The 23,616-nt window shown below is 39.2% G+C and overlaps 1 protein-coding gene across 1 annotated transcript in view; it reads left to right on the top strand.

Annotated features, from left to right (window-relative positions):
* Nucleotides 1–23,616, top strand: part of sgcz (sarcoglycan zeta) — a 456,953-nt gene that overhangs the window by 286,143 nt on the left and 147,194 nt on the right. The window lies entirely within an intron of this gene.

Here is a 23,616-nt window from a genome sequence, read left to right as displayed (position 1 = left end):
AACTGAGTATTGTATGCAATGCTTCACATATAGCATACTTTCTCAATCTGAAATCCAAACGTTTGTTGCAAAAGCCTGTATTAGCCCTTTCTAACTGATATTATCTAGGCAGAAAAGAAAGAAAAACATGCTTTATAGAAATCAATGCAATTTGCGATATCTGTTTTTGCAAATTGATTCTTCAAGTGCAAATACAAATAATTGCTTTGAACAAAAAGAGATACAAGCACAAACACAAGCATCTCTGAGGACCCTTACTTGTCACTCAGCATTGTAGCCAGACTTGATATTTTCCACTCTGTTTGGTATTCAGGTCATGTGAGTGACTGAGTGCCAGGCAGACAACTGAACAAGTGGCTGGCATGGGATTCACACAGCATAAGCTGTCACCTGCCACTCAAAAAAGCCACTCACACCATCTGTGGCCAGTTGAAACCTTATGTACTGTACCTACCCTCTTTTAGGTATCATTTTAATTATATATTAGGGTGAGAGTAATTGCAATATTGACAGATGACTTTAATAAAATATTATCTGAGGCAACTGCAGAGATACAATGCACACAAACACAGGCTCATAAACACATGCATTTTAATAATTTAGGTCTATCTGTGCTCAAAGACATTCTGCTTTTCTTCCTTGGTAGGGATCATAACTGTATTTGCATGTAATGTGAAAAATAGAGAAGCCCATGTGCAATTGCATAAAACTACTGAGACAGATAGATACAAAAAAAAAAAAAAGGAATAGGAAAAAATATGATGGACAAATAAATGATGGATGAAGGCAGACATGTTTGCCGGCTTGTCACTCAGTGTGTCACTCCAAACTCTCAGGCATGGCAGGGACAAAAATAGTTAACTTTGTTCCTTTATTTCTCCCCTACTTGCCAGCGATGGATCAATATAGATCCTATAGATGAAAGAAGATGTATTTTTGTTATGCTTGTCACTCAGACACCTTCCTGCAGTGGAAGAAGACACACTCTGAGTGTGGGTGTTCTTTGGCAGGAACTGACTAGCAGACAGACGGGAGCCAGTGGCCATAGGATCCAGGCGTGATGATTTGTCACTCACTGCACATAAAATCAGTCAGAGATCTAATGGCAGGAAAGTGTGGGGAGGGGGGTTGCTGGACTAACTACTTTATTATTTCCTCTCTGTACATGATACAAGAAAAACACTGGACACATACAGGAAACTGGGCATTATGATGCATCAGTTGTTCATGCAGTCAAACAATGGATATGCACAGTTGCTACTCATTAAAATGTACATCAAAGTAGTGTGTCATGCATGTTTACGCAAGTGTAATGTGACATGGATCAGTGTGTCACCAACCTGGAAAGACAAATTAACAATGTGCAGAGTTGTCTATCTTTACTGTCCAATTACATGAAATGGAATTTACTCATTTTTTCGCTGTGTGATGGTGCTTGCTTGGAATAATGCTTAACCCTGTAGATACACACATAACATAACCAGAGAGTTGTGTGCAGGTTGTGTGTATGCACCGTGGAGTTCCACTCTAACAATGTAAAAATAGGCAAGTTTTTTATTTATATTTTTCATGTGGGGTGTGCTCTGCATCTTAACACAAAAATTGGCTATAAAATTTATATATTTAACAGGGTTTTCTTCTTGATTTACTTTGCCAGTGCCAGTTGCCTAGTAACATTATCTTTTACATAGGCTATAGGTGTTAACTTGCCCATAACTGGACAAAAAAGTTGAAGTTTCATAGTTGAGCAGAGTCCAACACCTGAAGACACAATCCCACACAATCCCAACGCAAAAGTTTACCGTGTTGTTTTGACTGTGAACTCAGGCCTGTGCTGTACATACGCTGCAGGTGTAGCTGGTTAAGAGTTCTGCAGTATGCCCACATAAGTCACGTATTCATTGTAGCCATGGGGTAAAGGAACAGTTCACTCAAAATACAAAATATATTTTCCAATGACAAAGTGGAGAAAGAAACAGTCTGTCTGGATGGATAGATTGCACGTTTTTTTTTTTTTGTTTGTTTGTTTGTTTGTACTTTAGATGAACAATTCCTTTAAGAGCAACCAGCATTACAAGGCATTTCAGCTTGGCTAAAAAGATGTCATAAAAGTAAATGACAACGTAATTTTATTGCTCTAGTATTTTCCATGGAGATATATTATCTTCACTAGAGTTTTCAGTTGGATTTCTGTTTGAATTAGCTTGCTCATTTGTGAAAATGTCACATTATTATTGGTGGCAATTACAGGCTACAGAGTGCAGTGTGTGAGACACCCTTGTGTTTTTTTTCTTTTTTCTTTATTTATCCAGGTTAGCTTTTGGCTGAACATCTGTGGCCTTTTTCAGCAACACCCTGCTGCACATTCACTCATTTGCACACATTCACACCTGGGAGCTGCCCAGCACACAGCCCAGTCCACACTGCTGACCGCTAAGCAGCTCCACTGCAGCAGCTGGGAGTTAAATGACTTGCTCAAGGGTACATCAGCTGTGGTTTTCCCTGCTGGTCTGGTGATTGAACCAGTAATCTCACAGAAGCCCAGTTCTCTAACCTTTAGGCCACAGCTGCCTTTTGTTGTTGCAGTTCCTTGGTCACTGAAAGAAGTCAATACAAGGGATTATTTAGCTTCCCTTTAGGATATAATGTATGGTTGGACAACCGCAACAATCCGTGATTAAAGTGCATTTGTTTCACATGAGGGAATCTCCTCATTGCAGATGCATTGCATCACTAAGAGGAGGATTACAATGTTGTTTGTTTGTTTATAACTAAAATGAATGCTGTACTCATTTTGAAGTTTGCATGATGAGACCAATTTTGTCACTGAAGCAGATGATGTTGTAATACAGCCGCAAATCACAGCTTATCTTTATTGATTATTGATCTGTATAGTGCGTGCCGTTGTTGAACACTGCACACAGTTTTGCTATAGATTGAGTGTGATCCGAGTGTGAGGAGGGCGTGGTATGCAATTAGATGGCTGCAACACAGCAACACACAGGATCAAGCAAGGGTCAATCTGATCAATTTTTGCCAGTTTTTTAAGGATGCATCAAGGAGAAGAATGCACAGTTTCTTGGACAGTAGTTCTCATTTAACTATATCAGTGATTTACATAAGCAACAGACAGTGAGTGGCCTGAGAGCATCAGCTTGGTATTCATCTACCTTCCCTGAAGATAAAGCTTTCCCTGTGACTGCTTTCCTTGTGTATGTCTCCACTGCCCAAGGCTGAACTAGCAGGCTCTGTGAAAGCACTTCATGAACATCACCAGGTGTCTGTTAACTATTTCCAACACACCAGACATACAAGGTGATATGTTATATGATACTATGACCACTGAGCGAACCAAATTATAATGCAGTATTTACATTCCACAGAGGTTATGACTGCAGCTGCACTGAATATCAACAAGTCAATATTAGCGCTCTTTGATTTTTCACCTGCTCAGACTCCTGCGTTGCTGATGCAGAAACTGAAATGCTGCTGGGTCAGATGAGTCAGTTCAGATTCACACAGCACATTCACAGCACTCTTGTCTCATGCGCCTTTTTCCTTTCACAGATCGAGTGGCATTTGCTATAATTTTCACTTTTTGGACATTTGGAGGAAAGCCATCATGTTTAGTGAGAAGGCGGGAGTGGGAGGTGGGAGAGATGGATGGAGAGAAAGATATGCAGTTGATCACCATCTGGAGCAGATATCGTAGTTTAACAGCTGCCTTTTTTTGTGTTTAGAAAAAATGGAAATTAGCCTTTTTCCCCAGAATTTTCTCTAATTCTAAATGTAAGAACTGAATGCACATCTCTATCAATCTATGTCGGGGTATGGCATTGATGTGTGCAGGCAAGAAGCCAACCAGAGGCATAGTGGCATGACAGTGTTGTCACTAGGGATCACTCGGTAGGCGTTTTCATAATGCCTCCCCTCATGTATGTGTCTAGACAGGCAGAAAGCAAAGCCAAGGATATGATATGCCTTCTACGCTCCATCACTCATCACCCAGCCGACCAGCATAGCTTGAAGTAACTTGAATCACACAGCGTAACTAGAATGTCTTGAAATTCAGCATTTCAGAAAAATGGGAAAAAGGTTGATTTTCCCAGTGATGTACATTTTTCCCCCAAAATTATATTACCTTCATTATATTACCAAACATTTGCGTTTATTCATAATCAAATCATTTCTGTAAGAATGTAATTATAATAAAATCATTACAGTAAAATCTATTCACAGAGCATTTACTGAAACAAATTTAGAAAGTGCTTTATTAGCTACATAAGTTGTAAGTCATAGGTTGTCACATGCCCCTTTTCCACCAAACAGACCCTGGTCCTAGTTCGGTGCTGGTGCTAGAGCCAGTGCTTAACTGGTTCCAACAAAGAACCGGTTTGCTTTTCCATCGGCCAAGAGCCAAGCGGAGCCAAGTCAGACACACGTCATTACGTCAGCGTAAAACGTGATCGCGTGGGTGTGCGAGATGCTTGCTCGGAATCACAATAACAAACATGGACGACAACTGGACGACCCATCATAGAGATGCAAATACTGCTCGTGTCTTTACAAGCCTACATTGTGATCCAGAGGTGAAAAACGCAATTATTGATGGCTACCCGTCGTATTCGTGGTCGGAACGAACAACGACTACGTTTAGCTATACGTTTATAGCGTTCACTGTTCCCGTTTGGTTCTGTAACCCCGCCCACCAATGACGTGGTGGGTCGCGTCATTACTTCTTTCTCTGGCCCCTCTTTAGCCCCTGCTTGAAGTTGGTGCTTGCCTGGAACCGATTTGGAACCAGTTTGGCCAGTGCTTGGGCGATGGAAAAACAAAGAACGGGTACTAAGTCAGGCACTGGCTCTGAACCAGCCCTGGAACCTCTTTGATGGAAAAGGAGTAACAGTTAACCCATATTATGTGCACTCATGGATGTCTTCTTGTGCTTATTTGAAATTCGAGTATGCCATGGCTCAAGATAAGAGTAATGTTCTCCATGATGTGTTGCAGATAAATGTAGTTAAGTTTCAAGGACATTTACTAAATGAATTTGAAAACTTAAGTCCTGACGAGCAGAGCAGTCAGCGGCTCCTCTGATTGAGCCAAACCAGCTGTTTGGAAGCTTACCAGTTCAAATGCAGCAAATTGACCTGACTGGACTGTTTTCAGCGATTATTTACCAACGGGAGTCAATCAGCGTGAAGTCCAACTGTGATGTGTTCACTTGACTTAAAAAAGATAGATTTTTGAAAGAGCTATAACTTCAAATGTCACCACTAAAACAAAATCAAATGTTGGTAATGTCTTCATTTGACCATATATGTAATAATATATTAACAGAGGAAAGAAGGGATTCCTATAATATAGTCCCTGTAATGGAAGCTTTACTGCAGAAAATACACAGATCTATAAAAGCCTCATTTTAAACATGCCTACCACAGTATTATTGCAGTATTATTATTGTTTCCCCACCATGTTACAATACTAATTCAAAATGTTTCGAACATTCAGAATAAAGTATTCAAAATCTACTCAGCTACAGATGTTTGTAGCTGTAAATAGTAATTTTGCACTGTTGTGTTCAAAGTCGCACAATTTCCTTCCATTCAGAGCATGCATCATACTTGTCTTAACTCACAGCAGGAACCCAGTTATTACATCTTCATACTCAGCATATTTACTGCTCTCGGGTGATCTCTAACATGCCGTTGGCTCCCGGATTAAATTGACAACAAAATTCACTGAACATGAGTTGATAAGGAGAGAGAAAATGTCAGTGAAGAAGGAGGAAGGGGGGGGGGGGGGGGGGGGGGGGGGGGGGGGGGGGGTTCCTGTGGCAGAACATTCACACATATGAGACAGGAAGCAATCATTTATTCATTCATTTTCCAAACCGCTTATGCTTGTAAGTTTTGGAAGTTTTGGAGGTGCTGGAGTGTTCACTGGGTGGAAGGCAGGAGAAACACCCTGGAGAGGACACCGGTCCATCTCAATACACTCATCAGAACTCAAAAATATGGAGCTATTACAGGTACAACAACAAGCACTGATTTCTTTTTTTTTTTTTTTTTTTTGTCATTTTGGCATCAGCCGGGCTGTGCTCTCAAGGGCTAGTCAATCAAACATCTGCTTATCTAGAAGAGGCAACAGAGGGGAATACAATTGTAATTTCTCAAATTTCCTCTCTCTCTCTCTCTCTCTCTGTCTCTTTCTCTCTCATTTTCAACATCACTCACTCCTCAACCTCAAGCTTGTTTTGCATATTTAAAATTTTGCCCTCTAGCTGCTCTTATCAAGAGCCACAGCAGGTTCAGACATTAGGAGTTTATACTTACGAGCCACTGTGGCAAGCGGTGTGTCAGTGTGTCTTTTGTGAAGGCAGAGTCAATATTTGAGCCAGCAGACATACTAGCATTCTCTTTCACCTTTTGACATCGCTGCTTCAGCCTACTCTTGTAAAGTTTCCGCTTGCGTCCCAGAACATCTTTTGCTGCTCACAGGGGCTGAAGAGGAGGCAGTGAAGTGAGCCGACAGACAGAGGACCTGTCACTTTGTCCCAGTACTGGTGTTGTCATCCTTACATTCGCTTACAACACAAACAGGTGGAGGCTGTCCAAGCTCTGTTAGTCGCAGTACACAGGGGCCATCCTGCAATATTCTTTAGGCTGTAATCTCTTCTGTGTGAACAAAAGAAACATTACAAGGCTTAAGTAATGCAATAATAAGGTAAATCATAACAGTGCTCTTATTTTTCATTAGAAACAATAAATGTGTCTTTGTCTGAGCTTGTGTGTGGAGGGGATGGGGGTTTAGTGAGAGGATGGGCAAGTGTTCAGCCCAGGACAAACAACCAGATGGCAAATTCACATCAAATCAACCTGGAATCAGTGTTAAATTAACAATCAGTGTTAAGTTCACTCAATCAGCAGTGAAATCTGGCATAGCATTGCATTGACCCCTGCACTACATCCACCAGGGCAGTGGAAAAATAGATTTTTTTAGATCACCATGCTGAAATGAAAAGTGCAACAACAACAAAAAAAAAGGTGCTCAGTGAGACTGACAAACGTTTCGATCATGGGATCATCATCATCAGGGCCATGCTGAACAAAAAAGAAGCACCTCTGTGGAGGAGAGGAGGAAATAGGACACAATTCAGTGAGACAATTTTATCTAACACCTTGTTCTCAGCAGCATCCCTGCATCTGAGCAGTGTGTCACATTGGCTTGGTGGTGTCTGCACTGCAATTTTTTTCTGTGCATCAAAATGTAATGTCAATGTTGAGCTCCAGAGTTAATTTGTGTGACTTTGGCAGTGGCAAAATGGAGGAAGATTTATTGATTTATTTAATTAGACATTCGCTCTCTATGTTTGTGTTTATGACAAGGTGTAAGATAAAGTCCTGTTCTTCTAGCCAAAAAAATGTTTGGCATTACACACCGTGTTTGTGGGATATATTCTTCCAGGGAGCATTATGTTTTTCTGTCCGATGATGTTTGAGCCCCAACTTTCAGTTTCACTGTTAGTTTTCATACTCTCCCCACTGAGTTTAGTTTTTTTTTAGCCATCTTGGGAGGGAGCTGGCACAGAAAAACACAGGTGTCAAGAGACCTTTGCTGTCATTTGTCAGTCAGACTCTCTCCCGGGCTGCAGAATTGAAATGGGACACAGTTGTTGGTCAAAGCAAAGTGATGTTAACAGTGCTTGTCAACTTGTTCCCCAGCACTTTTGTGTGTGGTGTGTGTGTGGGCGATGGGTTTGTGTACAGCAAGAGACATGGCAGAGGCAGCAGGAAACGCTGTCCTGTCATTTGTCAGTCAGAGGTGATTTGGGCCGCAGGTGCAGGCTGGTACACTGGAGACAAGTGACTGCTCCATTTGTGGACACTAAGGGCTGTCTAGTCATGTATAGCTGCGGTCAAATGCAATGCACAGCGCAGTGCTTTGGAAAGGTTAATATCCTGCCTCCTGGGGCAAGCTGACACATCATGCAGTCTCTGCCCTGCAGCTACATTACTTTCAAGGAAACTTGACAAAAAATGAAGGCAACAACAAGAAGCTGATGTTTAGACCTTGTGTGCGGCACAAAGTAGTGGTATTTATAGTTTTTTCCTTGGAGCCCACATTGACAAAGTCATTTTTCTTGAAGCTGTGATAAGATGAGATTAGAAAACTTAACTGTCCTTGGTGAGGCAATTTGTTGTTTTGACAGCTGTAAGAGTCAACGCTTACTTCAGCCATCTGACAGCAGTTATGCTGCATAAAAGAACCATCACTTATTATTAAGGCAAAGCATAAGAATAAAATTTAGACCAAAAAAATCCATCATCAAATACAATCAAATAGCTAATCCTGCCTTTTTTAAACCAGAGGAGTCTTCCTTTTAGTTTCAAATGAATATGGTAATTTACAGAGGGATATGACATTTTTATTTCTTTTTTTTTAATAAAATAATTAAAATAATTATGTGCATGGAAAAAAAAAAAAAACAGATTTTATTTTTTTTCCCTGTAAAACACCCCACAAAATAGAAATACGTGGACTGCGCAATATGTGTCTTATCAAGCAGGTATATAAAATATGTCCACATATGTACATAAAATATGTAGCCCGCATAAAACGACTACAGACGAAGACACTTCATGTGTAATGATGTTTTTTTTTTTTTTTTTTTTTTTTTTTTTTGTGGGACTGTTCATGTGAATGTGGAAAGTATCCACTGTACCTGTGCAGGCATGCATGACAAGAGGCTTTTTGCATCATCAGTAGAGTATTCACATCACAGATAGAGAAAACATACAGTTCACAGGCCAAAGTCAGAAATTTCACATTTTGGTAAAAGTAAAGGTGGCAAAGTCAATTAAAATTTTTGAAAGGGCACATATCTCTAGAGGAAATTTAGAATATTAGCCCTCTTCCCCCCGGCTCTGTATTATTAATATTATTATTATTATTGTTATTATTATTATTTTTCCCCTCACAAGAGCCCTAATACACCGTCAGACAAACCTCTATGCTATGTATTTGTTGCATTTCTCTCTTCTGCTTCATGTAATTCTCTCCCTGATTGGTTGGTTACAAATTGATTGATTTAAAATGATCAATCAGAAAGTTGCCTAAAATATGCGTCATGTGTCTACTCAGGTTAGGGTTAGTCTCATTTGAACGAATGCGGCCCACTACCTCATATGAGTCTGACATCCCTGCTATAGATGTATGGCGCCCCCTAGCTTTTGCTCACACGACCTCTGCCACAGACCAGCACACACAGGCGTTGAGGTCGACAGCGAACATCTGTGTTGATGTTTCCCATGCTCTTGAGCGGCTCTGTGGCTTTGACTGTGCTCCTTTTTCTTCCTGGGTCCACACACTGTTGTTCTCACGTGGACAGGCACGACCCAGCTCACCGTTCCCCACATCCACAGGAAGTGATGTATTCCTCCACATTGTCCCTAGCATCACTGGGAAGTCGGGGATTTGATGCATCTGCACACTGGCTCACAGACAGTTAGCGTAAATTACCTTCAAATAATTCCTCTGTGCTCGTTCATGCATGTCAGCTTGCATTTTAAACGGTCAAAGGCAAGCACCAGTAATTATCTTCTTGTTCAGAATTATTACCTAATGTTCAGTTAATAATGACAATGATTTTTTTTAGACTATTTATACTGAACATAATTCTCAGATCATTTAGCATTTACTGCTTTACATTTACTGCAGAAGACATTCCAGATCTGCCATGTTGCACGGAAAGGGACACAGGGCATATTTTGATTTTAAACTCTCTGAGTTGTATCATAATTTTAACTTTTTTTACTTTAACTTTAAACTAGAATTTATTGAACATCCACTAAAACTGTAAAAAGCCTTTTGCATAATAGCATGGTTCCTGCTTTGACTTCCATTCGCTGTAAAATAATTCAACCCCAAAGTGGTTTCAAGGTCCAAATTACACCCACTAGCTGGAGGAAAAGTTTGAAACACGACACAAAGTCATTTTCACACCTAGCATCCACCTACGGTGTCTCTAAATGGTCAAAAAGGCAAAGGACAAGCAAAACATATTCTAAGTTCCCTAATTTGTACATCCCTTCAGCCATTTTTTCAGTCATTTTACCTAGGCAAAGGTGACACAATCTCTCTCTCTTTCTCTTTCTCTTTCTCACTCTCTCTCTCTCTCTCTCTCTGTGGGCCTGCTGGCTGACATAAAAGGTTGTATGAAAAATTACAACAGTCCTGCATATTAGAACTGCCTGCAAAATACTTTCCCAGCCTATCCATCACCTTTGGGTCACATAGGTTTATTGTGTGTTTGTGTGCATGTGTGTGTGTGTGTAGGTGTTTGTGTGTGTACTCTTAGAAGTCATTGCGATAAACATGTCAGTAGTGTGTATGGCATGTGTGTGTGTGTGTTAGGTATGTCTATAACCTTGCATAGGACATGCTTTAACCTGATGGGACAGTTTGCCAGTTAACCTCGCTGCGATGAGGGAATCCATCATTATCGTTCCGACTGCTGCAACGAACAGGACATACACACTCTGTTGACCTTGCACATACAAGCTCTCTCTCACACACACACACACATATACACACCCAGCCACCCCCCTTTACAGCTGACATTAACATGCAGTTCATACCTGGACTGTATCTCGATCTGAACTGAGTGTGTTACATTACGCCTGATGTTTTTTTTTAGGTCCCTCCTGATTTGCTGGGTGTCTGATTTGCAGACACCCTCTGATTGCATCCTTGCTCTCAAGTTAATTTCTTTTTCTGCGCTGTCTATATTCTGCATGAACTGGAGTTATATAGTTATATTTACGTTTTGCTATTAATGTGGCAAAATCATTTCTGCACTTAGGGTAGTTGGCTAGTAGTTGTAGTCTATTAAAAAAAAGACCTTTAATGATACACAGAAACTTCACCAGACTTATTTCCACTTTAGTTATACAGTGGAAATAAGTCTACTAATAAATAATAGAAGTAAATATTCATAATAGTAATAAGGAAAATATCCCAAGAGCAACTTTACACAGTGGAAGACACAGATTACAAGCAAAGTCTTTCAAGCAATCATTTTTACAAAACTGTTAAATGGTACTCCATTATGAAGGCTCTTCAGTGATGATGGCAATATAGTCCATAACTACAGTATATAACATTGGTTTACAATATATAGAGTGCCATCTCTAACTTGCTTAAAACCTAAAATAACCTGAAAACTATGTAGGTGCAGAGGCATATAATCACATATGCCTCAGCTCCTGCTTGTTTTTCTTTGTTTAAATATTCTCACTCCATTTTCTCCTTGAAACAATCCCAATAAACAATAAAGTGCTGAGAAATGAAATGACTTTGTGGATATACACCAACTCTGATGAGCTTGTTCAGTGCTGTCTATGATTTATTTTTGGCTGTTTCAAGATTGTGCCAAGCCAAGATGTTGCTGCATAATCAAAAATGTATTGAATCGGGTCCCGTGGAATGATTCCCATTGTTTTTTTAATCAATATATTTGGAAGTTCTAACTAGATATTTTGTTGTTTGATTAAGAACTTGTGAGGCCACGTCCTGAAAAGACAACAGCTGTCTAGACTACAACCCAGATATTTCCAATCCAAATATCAGTTATTTCTGCAACATGAGCCATGGCTTTAAGGTCTTGAGATTGTCCTTAGCCTTCCTTTGAACCAAATATCATGAACTCAACTCAGATGAAGAGACAGTTATTGCCAGATAGCCACTCACTGCCATTTTCTTGGTCACTTGTATTTTGATTTATATTTTATGACAAGAGCAGCCAAAGCATATCAAATGCACATGCAGGATGAGCTCATGTCATTTCCAAAACAAAGTAGGAATGGGCCCAACATACTACCCTGGGGTACTCCAAAGTTCACCCCCATTAGTCCAGAAAGAGACATTTATTTATGTCTACAGTCTGTAAGCAACCATAGAGACACAATTTTACCCATGTCTGAGCTGTTTCAGTTGGGTGTGCACCTCTAAAGCCTGACTGGCACTGGAAACTTTGTCTTTTTATATACTAATTGATTTGGTCCTACATTATTAATTTTAACACATGTAATATTTAAGATCAAAACAGTCTTAAAAACAACATACTTCACATTGCTTTGAGGAAAGCAGGTTTAATAGCTAAGTTCTCTTTTAGTTTTAGTCATCAGTTGTTAAGTGACATTTTTAAAGACAATTTTTGTTTTGTACCTTTTTTTTTTTTTTAAATAAAAACAGTGTGCATGGTCTTCAACAAATCAGAGCTTCAATGAATGTCTATTACATTTCACCTGGATTCTATGTGTTTAGGCACCATCTGATATCATCTAATCGCACAAAATGTATGTTTATATTCAGGTGGACAAAGCTCCTGGAGTGTAAAGCAAACAGCAATGGTTTAAATTGCATTACAAAGTTTCATGTTGCAGGACTGTTCAGACTGATGCAAATGGAGTGAAATCTGTAGCTTTGGGTGAAATATCCCATGATTTTCACTCGAAGACTGGCAGCACTGCCTCTCTGTTAGTTTACAGCAGTTTTCTATGGTGTGAAATTCTGTTGGTGTTGCCATGGAAGCCTTGAACCTTTTGAAAAAAAAAAAATCTTGTTAGGACAAAAAAAGAAAAAAGAAAGAAAAAGAAAAACATAAAAAAACTAAAAACAAATACCCTAGCTACATCATCATTACTGCCATGATTCTAGTTTTCTGATAGCAATGGTTTTGCCGCTGGTTGGCCTGTTATTCATCAGCGCACCCATATTCCAGCATCCCTCCTCCTGAGAAGAAGCTTCATTATTCCAAACTCCAACTGATACATGCTCCAGAAAGTGTGTGTGTGTGTGTGTGTGTGTGTGTGTGTGTGTGTGTGTGTGTGTGCGCGTGTGTGCGTGCGTGCGTGCGTGCGTGCGTGCATGTGTGTGTGTTGAGGGTAGTAGCCCACTATGGCTGTCAGAAAGAGTTTTCATCTCCAGGGGTAAGTTCTGGTGTGGCTTGTCTCCATCCTGCATGGCCATTTCTTTCTTTCTCTCTCTCTCTCTCTCTCTCTCTCTCTCTCACAGTTTCTTTCTAAGGTGAGCATTATTAGTGTAGTTTAATTCAACCTCTGAGTCTTTTGTATTTGAGACGTTATTGATTCTGAAAACTTCCCTGAGGTGCTGTTCAGTGTGGTCTGAGATATGCGGGTGGTTGAGGGCGAAAATATCAAGTGCCGCCTATGGAGAAGGAGGGACATGGCCCACAGTTCACAGCACATGCAATTAGTTTCAGTCAATCCAGTTTTTTATGGCTTTCCACAGATGCCACAGCAAGACTGTATGCATACTGAATATGTGTCAGCATGTCCACTTGTGTGTCCATGTACTGTACGTGTTTCTGCATGTGTATAAATTTAGCTACCAAGTTTACTCATTTATCTGCAAAACACTTCTCCTTTTGCTTACGTGTGCGTGTGTGTGTGTGCGCAAAATTTAAGTGCAGTTCTGACTATGCTTTTGGTGAAAAAGTAGAATTAATCGGCCTACCCAAAGGATGGCTAATGGGAACAGACAATCAAATTTAAAGGCTTTTTTCATAATATAAATCTGATTAGGCTACTGCACTCGGGACTATCGGCACATGTTATACTATTCATAAATAATTAGAATGGTGCACATAATCCAACTAATGACTAATGGATAACTATTTTAAATATAAGTCGGGGTGATAAATGCAATATATAGGCTATACAGCTCAGTCAAACAAAAATCAGCCTTAGGTTAACTAAGAGCAATGACTGGTCAGTAGATTTTGTCTTCTAAAATCGATTTCATTGGATTGCCAACTTGCTCCACCAGGGGAAAGACAGAGGAAATTCAATGATGCCATCTTGGTGCATAATCAAGTCTTCTCTTCCCTGGGGATATTGAGCACTGGCACATTTCAATTTGTGCCAAAGACTGAGGATAGGTCTTACATTACACAGCCCACCATGAGCTGCATAATGCCTGCAGTTCTGGAAACCAAATTTCCATTGACTCCAGAGCAGTTTCCCCTCGCTGCTGTGCGGCTGCTATAGTGAAAAGGGAGTTTTAATACCATCACTGGAATTCCCAACATCATTAAATAAAAAGCACCATCATTCAACTAATTTAACTGTGTCAACAGAAAAGGTTTCCATTGGGTGAGTGTGAATGTTATATGTTATTTGGCTTTGCTAAATTGCTGGGTGGATGTCACAGATGGATGGCTTATTGATAAGTATAGCCTTTGCAATATTTTGATGTGCAAGGCTTGCAGAAATTACATGCTATCCATCCAAATACTACCCATTAAATCCATGGACTCCTCTCACAGCCATTCCAACTCAACAGGAGGCAAATGGTTGGTCCCAGGTGGCTGGTCCACATCAAACAGGCTGTTTTCACTCTGCAACACATGGACCTGCTCTACCACCAGTGTCGCTCCTGTTGACTGTAATTATTTTTCTGGTAAAAGTCTTCAAGTCGAATCAAGCCAATGAGGCACTGTTTACTCTATTGTAAAACTCACTTGCTGCTAGGCTCTTTTCTCCATTTATTGATCTATAACTTATGTTTGCACTAAATATAGGTACATTTTTATTTTGCCTCAATCTCTTTTCTACTACTTTCTTTTGCTAGCCTAACGTAAGTGCTCTTCATCACTTATCTGAGTTGCCACTGGTCCAGTGGTGCAATAACTATATTCAATGTCCATTGGCCAATAGCATGGCCAAATGTACAAATTATAATAATTTATGTCTTAGTTTTAAAATGGGACATATTGGTGTTAAGTGCCTTTTGCTGAGACATTACTGCAGCCATGTCATATTTTATTATCTGGAGGGCAGAAACATGACATAACAGGAGAGGAAGAGCAGGGTCTCAGCTGAGGTATTAAAAATGATTAGTGATGATAATGTAGAGGTTTATGTCTTATGCCAAGCACTTTTCACATACAGAACAACAAAGTAAAAGCAATAGCCTACCAGGCCTAGTGTTAGTTAGTTTTAAGTGTTTATCTATCAGGAGACTTCTCTTATCAGGAGCAGGAAAGAGTCAGGTGGAGGAGAGGCAAATGGAGCTACTGGATCTCAGATGAGGTATTAAAATAGATCAGGGATATGCTTTATTCTTGAAATGAACTATATTAATATTTAGGGCCTTTTGCTTGGGCATGCATCACTGTAAACATATTTTCAGCAGCATAGTGGTGACAGGACAGGAGGAGCGGCAGAGACAAGGGGTGAGGTGAGGTCTGAGAAGAGAATATTGATGACATGTTTCACTCTGATATGGATCTAGATATAGCTCTATGAGCATTTGTTCATGTATGCAGACTAAGAAGTTAATTGTTCTATTTTTAAGACAAAGCTGTTTTGAATATGTGGCTAATGCATTGGTTAATCTCTCCAGTACTGCCATATTTCTTGTAGAATAAGAGTTTAACACTAACTATTGATGAGAAATTTACAACAATATCTGTATTTACATCCAAAAATGCAAAATTTTCAAGGCAAATGTGTCTCCCCAATTTCAAACTTGCTCCTATGCCCCTGAGTTCTGCTTGTTTCCTCCTCACTCAGTCAGAAAAGCCTTGATTCTCGAACACGGGACTGTTTTCCTCAGCTTTTGCCGTGATGTGTTGCTTGACCTTGAATCACAGCAGCTGTGCCACTATTGTCCTTGGCCTCTTTGCATTCTCACTGTGTCTCCTGTTTCTGTGAGCTCACTCAGTCTCCTTGGCTCACTCATCCAACACGAGCTTGGTTTGGGTAATTCCTGTTCTTTGCTGTCAGCCTCAGAGCAGGCCTCAGTCCTTTTCAAGGTGAGGTCATGTGTTCTCAATGACAAAGTTTCTCCTGGTTAGATTTCAGCATAATTGGTACAATCAGACTAGTCCACAGTCTGTTGTGAATGGATTCACATTCTTACAGCTGCTTCTTTAAGTACCTAGATCTGTCAGTGTACCTTTTAAAAAAAAATGTTATTACTATATCTCAAATATCTCAAATGGGTGATAAGGACTTGAATGCCATTCATAACAGTATCTATGATTGATTGCTTGCTTCTATGATCTCAGCAAAACTCTTAAAAGAACCATCTTGCCTTTTTAGAATATCCTTAAAGGCTTTCTGCAGGTCTAGCAATTCCTACAAACTCAGTTTTGTCAATCTGTTGATTTTTATGAGTTTTACCACAGGACATGATTATTCTTACGAGGATGATTCAGTGTTTACCAGACGCGGGTAATCCTTTTACCTCATGTTAGTGCACCTGGTACAAAAGGCTTGGTCACAACACAGCAAGATGTTGATGGCGAAAACACGCAAAATTTCATCTGTGAGAGAATTCAGAACGTTTTCTGTGAAATGTTGATAACAGGGACATGCGCTGACATTTCTAGGGGACCAGGGGCTCAAGCAAAAAAATAAAAAAATAAATAAAAATAAACAAAAAAAGGGGCATTCACAGTCCAACCACAAATCGTCTATTCCCACCCCAGTGCTGCCACATCGCCATTCATGAACACAAACTATATATAAGATGCCATATTCAAACACTTTATTCCTTGAAGATTTGAAATGTTTTCATGAGAGTGTTTAGATGTTTACTCCAATTCATTCACATTAGATCAATGGTGTGATGAGGCTGATTTCGTAAATGCTTGAATGGAAAAAACTAGACCTTTTCTATGTGGTCTATGCATTGCCTTTGCACCAATATGACGATACGAAGGTACTTAGTTCTGTTGTGCATTCCTACTTCACATGATTATATTGAATGTTTTTGGATGAAGATGCAGAGTGCCTGATGATGTTTTCCACAGTGTAAACTTTGAGTTACAGCCGACCAGTTTGGTGTGCACAAAAGCAGAAGTTTGTATACGTCTGTAAGAGCCTTGCACTGGTAGCTGCTGCCTTCAGGTGGCTGGAGAAATACTATTAACTGTAAGAAAAAAATTATCATAAATTATAGTCAGCTGTGATGGACAGATACTGCTAAGCCCTTACTCTAACCAAGTACAGAATCAAATTTAAATATTATTTTTGATATTTTAGATTTCATATTTTTGACAGTTCTTCTTTCTGGAGAATTTATATCTGTGTGAAACAAACAAGCAACATTTGAGGTGTGTGCCTGGGAGCATCCGTCAAGTAACACCCGGAAAACTCCACAGCGCACATCATTTTCCCTAAGATCTGCTTCTGATTGGCCAAAGTGAGAAGACATGCCAAGTTCAGTTTGAACAATGAAAATCCCAAAGTTGGTTCACTGAAAATTGCATGGAATAGCACAGTAGCCTAGTTTTGAGAAAGCGTTTTTTTTTTTTTTTTTTTTTTTTTTAATACAAATTTCCCTGTCCTTCATTATATTAATTGAGAAAGAATAATTATAATAAAGATACAATTAACACCAGCCAAGAGCATGCTGGCTGAGTCTGAGGGTGAAAAGGGCAGGGCACAGCTAAAGACGACACACACACACACACACACATACAGCCATACACTTACGATTACATAGACAAACACAAATGTGTATTTTACCACACCACCGCAAATATTCATGTAAACACACACACACACACACACACACACACACACACACACACACAAATAGAGGCAGGAGAAGTGGCTTGGAAAGAGTGCAGTTTATTGAGTGATAATGAGCTCTTGTGTCTACTCTTATTTTGATTATATTTGGATTTGATTTTGCTTTGGCAAACTAGCTCTTGTGGATTTTATTCCAATCAAGCCCACTTAAATTAGCAGAGACAGGAAAAAAAAAAAAAAAAAAAAAAAACTCAGAAAAGGCAGTGTACAGTTTATTCTGTGATTAGTTGTTTTTATTGTTGCCAAATTGACCGATTTGTCGGCTATTATGTTGATTATTTGTATTTGTTAATTTCCCTTTGATGCTTAAAATAAGTGTATTTCATGCCAGCGGAACCCAAATGAAATGAAGACAAAGCCAAAGTGTGTTTGAGAGAGATATGCGTTTGTATTGCTCATATTGTCATTGCCATGTTTTCAGTTGTATTCAAAGGGGGAAAAAAAATAAATAAATAAAATAAATAAATAAATAAAAAAAAACACATTTGCAGATTGTTCCGATTTGTTGATGAAGGTCTCTTGGCTGAAAACATCACGGTTTTAGCATCCTGCAGTTAAATAAACATTACTTTTTATGGAAAGTGTGGTGCCCATCCATTTGGTACTTTTGGATGTCACGCCAAGCCAAAAAAGCCCATCTGGGAAAATGACAGATCAATGTCACCCCAAACTTTCTTAAAAGCCTTTCTGCTACGTGTCTCGCCAGAATTATGAGCTAAAACCTGCACCCAAAGTGTTTCGGTCCCTTGACTTTCATCACATTACCACTTTACCTCACTTCACTTCACTTCACCACATCTACCAGCCGCTCAGAAGAAGACATCATTTTACATAATTCCTGGGTAATGAAGTCCTTCAAACTTTCACAAATTCTAAAAGTGAAGACTTGCTCCCAGCTTCGCTCACCAAAGTGCAAAAAGTGTGTTTTTGTTGTTCACTCATGTTGTATCTTCACCCCTTGTGCTTAGCTATGTTTTGTAGATATGGCATTCAAGGATGAGCATCAGAAAATTACTTCTACGTGTTTATCAGCCGATGATAGTGTGCATGTAATAACATTTTCTCTTGATGTGCCTCTACTCTGGATAAAGCCAAATGCATCAAGGGCAGTTTACAACTTCCAGTTTGGACTAGCCAAGGAGAATAAGGACTTTTAACTTGCTTTTAGGTGTGTGACTATCAAAGGAGCAGCCAAACCCACAATCTTTAAAAGTAGAAACTAAGGAATGTTGCTCTTTTCCAAAAAAAAAAAAAAAAATCAGATTTTTAGAAAGACATAAAAATGGAGGAAAAAGAATGAAAAGAAAGAGTTGCTGAGATAAAGAGAACCAGACATTGAAAAAGAGATGGATGGCTGGAGCGATTTAATTATTTTTCCTCTTGATTAATTTGTTGATTTGGCTTTGGAAATACTGTTAAATATTGTTCATGTACTTCATGGCAATGATGCATACTGGATTAAAACTGAAACAGAGGGAATGTAGACCAGGTGTGTGTGTGTGTGTGTGTGTGTGAGAGAGAGAGAGAGAGAGAGAGAGAGAGAGAGAGAACCTGTATCAGTCTGAAAATGTACAGTATGTCTGGCCATCTGCACTGTATGTGAGAAATTTGTTCAACTGTGAGCTGTCCTGCTGCTCGAATGTGTGTGTGTGCGCGTGTGTGTGTGTATGCTCGTGTGTGTATGTGTGTACCTGCATGAAATTCCTCATACGTCTACTGCAGGAGTTGTGTTTCTGCACATGTTTGTGTTCACAGTGTGTGTTCTTTCTTGACAGACACACTCTATACTGTGCGTGACTTCATGCTGTCGTGTGTGTGTGTGTGTGTGTGTGTGTGTGTTACTCAGTGGGTGACTTTGTGATTTCCCCAGGCCTGTTGTGTTATAGTTTATTGAATAAGCTCCATGCTCCATTGAACATTCAGTTTAATGACTATAGATCTAACAACAACACCAAATACCTCTGGCTGGTTTAACCCATCGATCTGATACACTCTTGTCGCTTTGCTACAGCCCAATTTGTGTCTGTGTGTGTGTGTGTGTGTGTGGATTTAGGGTTAGACTGGTACATGGAACTGGCGGTGGGTTTTTATCAAAAATCAGACATCACCCAGTCACTGTGTCCCAGCTGTGATATGACAGATACGATGTTTTTTTTTTTTTTTTTTTTTTTTTTTTTTTTAACTGATCAATATGACATTGGTTGTCTAGAAAGAATTGATTCTAATGAAACATTATGATCGGATTCTAAGTAGTATAGATAAATAGGTTATTCTTATTTATGGTAATAGAAGTGAATTGGCATCATTTTCTGGCCTCCAATATCCAAACTGGTTCAACCCGAGTGCGGCTGTCTTTTTCAAAACATGTCTGTGCATCCTAATAACACCTGGTTTACAATTCTGGCCACAAGCTCTGTCAGCGGTGGTTCTCAGCTAAAATACCTTTGAGAAAAATCTGATAATTTAATGTGAAACTGGTATAACTGTCATCTGAAAAAATCTCACAAAACCTACTTTGCTTCTTAATTTGTTACTTAAAAACTAGAGGCATTTTTATGAACAGATGACAGTGGGTGTGGTTTAAATGGAAGTAATTTACTATATATTTTTTAATCATTAGATTTTAGCCACAAATAAATATAAAATGAAATTCCTGCTCATTAAAACTATATAGGTTAAAGAACCCCACTCTAACGACAATGTATTCTGCACATCAAAAGAAATATAATATCATTCACATTTTTTTTTTGTGCAACGTGACTTTTATTGTCTAGTCTTTTGGTCTGTCTCCATTCACTATGCAAGATGTAGTTTATGGATTAACGCGACTTCAAATTAAATGTCTGGATGTCAAAGACAGCCAAAGCAGTGTTATCCTTCGCAAGAGAACTCAGATTGTGAAGAAATAACATGATATAGCACACGCCGAACTTAAAGGAAATGTTCCAAAGGGTAATTTTTTCATCAGAAAGCCATCATTCATTACTTGCCGAATATGGATTTGGTTTCTGCTGAATCCCTGATTGATAGATAAATAGCTAATGCATTATAGATAGATAAGGGATTATGTTCTTGTGGTATGTTACAAACAAACATAATCCACATCAGTTACCCTCGAAACGTAACTGAGAGTGCAGTTTAGATGTGTGAGAGTGTAATTTTTAGGAGGCAGGGCTCGTGTTTGTGTCGATGTGTGAGTGAGTAGTTTAACAACGTAAAACTCCTCTCCTTCTCGACCGCGGATTGCGTCACTATTTCCCAACTCACCATCTTCTTGTCAGTCTTCGTTGCTTTGACTTTGTTATATTTTGAAAATTATTCCCCAAACTTTTTGCCTCTTCTTTCTCTGCTGATGTGAGGCTGTCCGGCGTGCCTCCCTCTCCCGGCCTCTGCCAGGTGCTGCCCTTCCTTCCTGAGCTTGTTGCTGCATGCCTCTGATTTCATTCTCGTTTTCCCATCTTCCTCATGTCGCATCTTCCTCCCCCTCTCTCTGATCTTTGTATTTCCACGTTTGGTTTCCACCTGTTTCTCCAGCTCTCTCTCTCTTTCTCCTCAGCCTCTTATCCCTTCACACTTTCTCTCCCTCACGGTTTCTCCCTCTCGCTCTGAGTACATTTCCAATTTGAAAGGCTTTGTTGGTTTGTCGCACCTAACAATTAATGATAATTCGCAGCAGCACTCCGAACAGAATTCCTATCTTCATGGACAGTTTAATCAATATTTGTGAACATGAACAGAAAGCTGGGAACCAGGGAAGCAGGACTAATTTGTTGTCATTGAGCAGCACGTGGTGCAGGGAAGGGCTGTTCCTCGCACAGGGAGCGGGAGACTGAATTAGTGCGGCCACACAGTGTTTACTTGAGCTTTTACACCCAAGTGAACTTTATTTCACAGAGCTAATAACAGCTTTTTCAAGCCACCAAACATTCTCCTTTTCACCTTCATCCCCCAAAGAGGGAAGGAATAAGGTTGACCTAATGTTAAGCCTAACTGTGCTCTGATTGTGTCCCTGACTTTTGCATTGATTTTCTCATGGTTTGTTTATTTATCAGGAATTTATTATTACTAGGAATAAGCCCTTGAGATGTACCGTCTCATTTTCGAGGGGCTCCTTTGTAATGCTGGTGGTCAAGGGAATGAAATTTGTATTATTAATGTGCTCGCTGTACACAGAAGTCTCTCTGGATGTGTCACAAAAGTCCTCAGTGAACTCCAGTGTAGAAATGAATAAAACTGTGTGAGTTTTCTCACACAGTGTTATGCCCTCTGCTAGAAAAAACTTATCCAATTTCTGGCTTTATTCACAATGTTATATTGACAAATCGCACTCAAATTTTCAAAAAAATTTGAAAGTTTTACATTCGCAGTTCTCTCAAAAGAGGTTTAAATTCAACTTTTGACTCTGGATTTGAGAATACACACTGAAACTAAGTAATACAGGTTGGTAATTTCCTGATTGTATCTTAATGATGATAAAAATCTACAGATAAAATAAAGAAAATAAATCTAAAATTAAAATAAAGACACCGATTCGGCTCATCCCAACTGGATAGGGCGGGATAAATCTGTAAATAATTATATCAGTTACATTAATCAATGATTTATAAAGCGAATTCAGCTCTCGTTAACTCAAGTCTGACTTAGCACTTCTCCCTCCACTGCCATGCGTCTCTTTACCTTTAGGAGAAGATAATTAGTGACTTTAGGATAAAATATTATACAGATCATCAGTGACTAATATCAATAAATACTACTAGCAATGTTATGCTACTCTACCATAACCAAGTGGTTTTTATGCCTAAAAATAACCACATTAAGTGAAATACAGTTATCCTTCACTACAACGCGGTTCACCTTTCGCGGCCTCGAAGTTTCGCAGATTTTTTTTAGTGCAATTTTGCATGCTTTTTTTTTTTTTTTTCAACAGCGCATTGTGTTCTGCGTCCTTATTTTTCTATGAAGGTTTGAACTTTGAGAGTGTTTAAACAAGAGAGAAAAGTGAGAAAATGTTAATGCCTGTCTGAGAAAAGTGTATAAAGTGTGTAGTGAGGGGTTTTACAGCCTTAAAACATCTATAATAATTGTAAAAAATAAAGCTGACTACTTCGCGGATTTCGCCTATTGCGGGTTATTTTTAACTCCCGCGATAAACGAGGGACCACTGTACTATAAAAGCCAGGAAAAAAAGAAATGTCAGAAACAAACAAGACATGGGGGCAAAAAAAAAATGACCCCATTGATCATCTGTACAGCAAGTTATTACAACCTGTAGTTATTTATTTGTATATATGTTTCAAATTTCAGCGACCTCTAGCTGATCTGTAGTTTGGTGTTAAAACTTGTGGTGGTATGGATTGGAGGACTTGTTGAAACAAATGTTTTTAAGCCGAAAAGAAAGATACATCAGAAAGAAAATCAATTGGTGACAAAATAGCTTTCCCCCCCTCAAGGCAATAAAGCCTGCACATGGGAACATAATTGGACGGGACCGCGTTGAAACATGCGTGACTTTGTGTCTCAAAATGCTCCCGGCAAGAATTTGACAAGTCGAGTTTGGCAGCAACCAGCAAACAAGCGCAACATTTTTACAGTATCACAGCATGGGAGCAGTTCACATGAAATCAGCTTTTGAACTGATGTCACAGAGATATTTAGCTTGCAAATCTTACAAATCACACAGCCGCTGTCGATATGGGTGTCATGTCAACGTTTCATTTATGCAGGTTTTCACTGTCGGTGCAGGCTTTATTTCCTTATTAAAATGAATCAAAGTGTCATGAATTTGACTTGAAGCATCCAGATACTTGGTTAAATAATAACAACATTAATAATTGAATTTTCTCTCGCTCTGTTTGTGACCATATTAATACTTTATTATGAGTTGTAATATAATAAATATGACTAATAGGTGTCTAATCTGATGTGAATTGTAAATCAGTGGACTCGCTTTGTTGGAAAACAGGGGAACTTGTGTGAGAACAAATACGTT

The sequence above is a fragment of the Myripristis murdjan genome, chromosome 1 (assembly GCF_902150065.1).
Source record: "Myripristis murdjan chromosome 1, fMyrMur1.1, whole genome shotgun sequence".
Lineage (NCBI taxonomy): Eukaryota > Metazoa > Chordata > Actinopteri > Holocentriformes > Holocentridae > Myripristis > Myripristis murdjan.
Note: the sequence above shows the minus strand (reverse complement) of the source record. Positions and strands in the feature narration are given on the sequence as shown.